Source organism: Bombina bombina, chromosome 7 (genome assembly GCF_027579735.1).
Source record: "Bombina bombina isolate aBomBom1 chromosome 7, aBomBom1.pri, whole genome shotgun sequence".
In the NCBI taxonomy this organism is placed as follows: Eukaryota; Metazoa; Chordata; class Amphibia; order Anura; family Bombinatoridae; genus Bombina; species Bombina bombina.
In genome coordinates, this window is record NC_069505.1 from 283,090,359 (window position 1) to 283,094,116 (window position 3,758).

The window sequence follows — 3,758 nt, forward strand, 5'->3', positions numbered from 1 at the left end:
TCCATTGGAGTCATCATTGCTTTTATTTCACCAAAAGACTTTTAAAAAAAAAAGCATCACTTGTTTTGATTTATTGTTTTTTTGCCTTAAGGTGTCTTAACTATTGATTTTTTCAGGAATATTTTGCTTGTTATGTCAATGTGAATGTATCATGTTGTGTTTTTTATGAAATAATTTATCTACAATTTTATTTTGCTTAAAAATAGGTTTTATTGTATTAAAAATATATATTCAGCCATATAAATATATTTGCACTCATTGAGAATTATTTACTAATTAGTATACTACACACATTAAGCTGTCTTTTGACAGCGCAGCTGTATTCTATCACTTGGCTGCAAATTATTGTAGTCAGTGTGATCATCCTTTGTTAATATCATGCTAGACTAAAGGTCCAAGGGACCGCCAGAGCATCTATCAGTTTCACCTGGGGGTCCCTGGACCTTGACCCGTATTTCTCGGGAGCTTGGCATTCGGGATGCCATGAGATCCAATTCCGGTTGACCCCATTTGAGAATAAGGCTGGAAAACATGAAAGGTCTGCCTGCTCAGGAAATCCACCTCCCAGTTGTCCACCCCTGGGATGTGGATCGCCAATAGCAACAAGGATGGGCTTCTGCCCACTGGATTATTTTGGCTACCTCTGTCATCTCTAAGGAACTCCTCGTTCCTCCCTGATGATTGATGTAAGCCACTGAAGTTATGTTGTCCAACTGGAACCTGATAAACCGGAGTGAGCCTAACTGGGGCAAGGCCAGAAGGGCATTGAAGATTGCCCTCAGTTCTAGAATGTTTATAGGAAGAACAGACTCTGACTGAGTCCAAACTCCCTGAGCCTTGAGAGAGCCCCAGACTGCTCCCCACCCCAGAAGGCTGGTGTCTTGTCACAATCACCCAAGATGGTCTGCAAAAGCAGGTTCCCTGGGAGAGATGATCCAGAGACAACCACCATTGAAGAGAGCCCCTTGTCTCCTGCTCCAGAGTTATTTGAGGAGACAAGTCTGCATAATCACCGTTCCATTGCCTGAGCATGTTTAACTGCAGAGGTCTGAGATGGAAGTGAGCAAACGGGATGATGTCCATTGCCGCCACCATCAGCCCGATTTACTCCATGCACTGAGCCACTGACGGCCGAGGAGTGGACTGAAGGACTAGACAAGTATCGATAATCTTCGATTTCCTGACCTCTGTCTGAAAAATCTTCATAGACAAGGAGTCTATTATGGCTCCCAAGAAAGTGACTCTTGTGTTTGGAACTAAGGAACTCTTTTCCAAATTTACCTTCTACCTGTGAGTTCTCAGGAAAGATAACACTATGTCGGTGTGGGATCTTGCTTGTTGAAAAGATGGCGCCTGGACTAGAATGTCGTCCAGATAAGGCGCCACCCCAATGCCCCGTGACCGAAGTACCGCCAACAGAGCCCCCAGAAACTTTGTGAAAATTCTGGGAGCAGTGGCCTGGAAGACAAACCTTAGGAACTTGTGATGATCCCTGTGAATAGGGACATGTAGGTACGCATCCTTTTAATTCACTGTTGTCCTAAATTGACCCTCCTGGATTAAGGGAAGAATGGAACAAATAGTTTCCATCTTGAAGGACAGAACCCTGAGAAATTTGTTTAGACTCTTTAGGTCTAAAATTGGTCTGAAGGTTCCCTCCTTTTTGGGAACCACGAACAGATTGGAATAAAAACCCTGACCCTGTTCCTGTACTGGAACGGGAACAATCACTCCCAGGTCGGAGAGGTCTCCTACACAATGTAAGAACGCCTCTCTTTTTGTCTGGTCTGCAGATAATCTTGAAAGTAGAAACCTGCCTCTGGGAGGAAAACTTTTGAACTCCAATTTGTATCCCTGAGACACTATTTCTATTGCCCAGGGATCCTGAACGTCCCGAACCCAAGCCTGAACGAAGAAGGAAAGTCTGCCCCCTACCAGATCCAGTCCCGGATCGGGGGCATGCCCTTCATGCTGTTTTGGATTCAATAGCAGGCTTCTTGGATTGTTTACCCTTATTCTAAGACTGATTGGGTCTCCATGTAGGTTTGGATTGTTCCTGCTTAGAGGAGGAAGAGGAAGAATTTCCCTTGAAATTTTGAAAGGAACGAAAATTACTCTGTCGTCCTTTTTCTTTGTTTCTCTTATCATGAGGGAGGAGATGACCCTTACCTCCCGTGATATCAGAGATAATTTCCGTGAGGCCAGGTCCAAACAAGGTCTTCCCCTTGTACCTTGTAAGGAATCGCTAGAAGCTTAGACTTGGAAGAAACATCCGCAGACCAAGGTTTTAGCCATAAGGCTCTGCGTGCTAGTATAGAGAAACCTGGAATCTTAGCTCCCAGTTTAATAATTTGAAGGGAAACATCTGTAATAAAAGCATTAGCTAGCTTCAGAGCTTTTATCCTGTCTTGAATCTCCTCCAAGGAAGTCTCAGTCCTGAGAGACTCAGATAGTGCATCAAACTAATATGCTGCTGCATTAGTGACAGTAGCAATGCACGCAGCTGGCTGCCATTGTAAACCCTGGTGAACATAAATCTTTTTAAGTAAACCTAACTTCTTGCCCATAGGATCTTTGAAAGCACAACTATCCTCTATGGGAATAGTAGTTCTCTTGGCTAAGGTGGAAACAGCCCCTTCCACCTTAGGAACTGTTTGCCAAGCCTCCTTGAAAGAGTCAGCTATGGGAAACATCTTCTTAAAGATAGGAGAGGGAGAAAGGGGTATACCTGGCCTCTCCCACTCCTTAGTAATGATCTCCGAAGCTCATTTGGAACAGGAAAAACTTCTGAATAAGAAGGAACTTCAAAATATCTGTCCAATTTACTAGACTTCATAGGGGCAACCACTACCGTGGAGTCGCAGTCATCCAAAGTAACCAAAACCTCCCTGAGCAACAGGCGGAGGTGTTCTAGATTAAACCTGAAAGTTACAACCTCCGAGTCCGTCAGAGGCAATGAACTTTCTGAATCTGAAATTTCACCTTCAGATGGAACCTCATTACCCTCCTCTTCAGGTCCTTGGGAGGGTACTTCCGAAAGTGCCACAATTGCATCAGAAACCTCACTTACTGAATGTCTGGTTTTCCTCTTACATTTGCCCTGCAACATTGGGGAAGCAGACAATGCATCAGAAATTGTAGAAGACATGAGAGAAGCTATGTCTTGGGCGCTAAAAATTGGGACGCTTGGGGAGAAAACTGCGGCATACCTTGAATCTCGTCATTAGACTCTTGGACAGCATCTGCCTTTGAAAAGTTTTGCTCAGGAAAAATATTTTCCCTATAACTTAAAGTCCTCTCAATTACATAAGGGACAGAAAGGGATTGGTGGTTCCACATTTGCATCCAAACACAAGGAGCTTGTAACACTTTGCAAGTCTCCTAGGTCCATACTGAATCACTAAGATATAAATATGCAATAAAAACTTTAATTTTGAAACAAAAAGTTTGATTGTAAAAAACGTTACAGTCTCTTTAAATTTAAAAGTGTAACTTTTTTACTGCGTGTGAGAAAAAATGTGTTCAAACACCCATACACAAATAAAAGTGACACCCCTACACCTCAGCAGCTCTGCTGAGGTGCCTACCTGACTGCAAGACCGGATCCTCTCTCTCCTTCCTGGCAAGCAATCCGGACTCGATAGGGGAACGATTCAGCAACCCTCCGGACCTAGAAACGCCTGATCTAATCAGAAAACATGCGTTTCTAGGCAGAAAAACTATCCGGTCTTTACTGTGTCGTCAGATAGAGGCGCAGA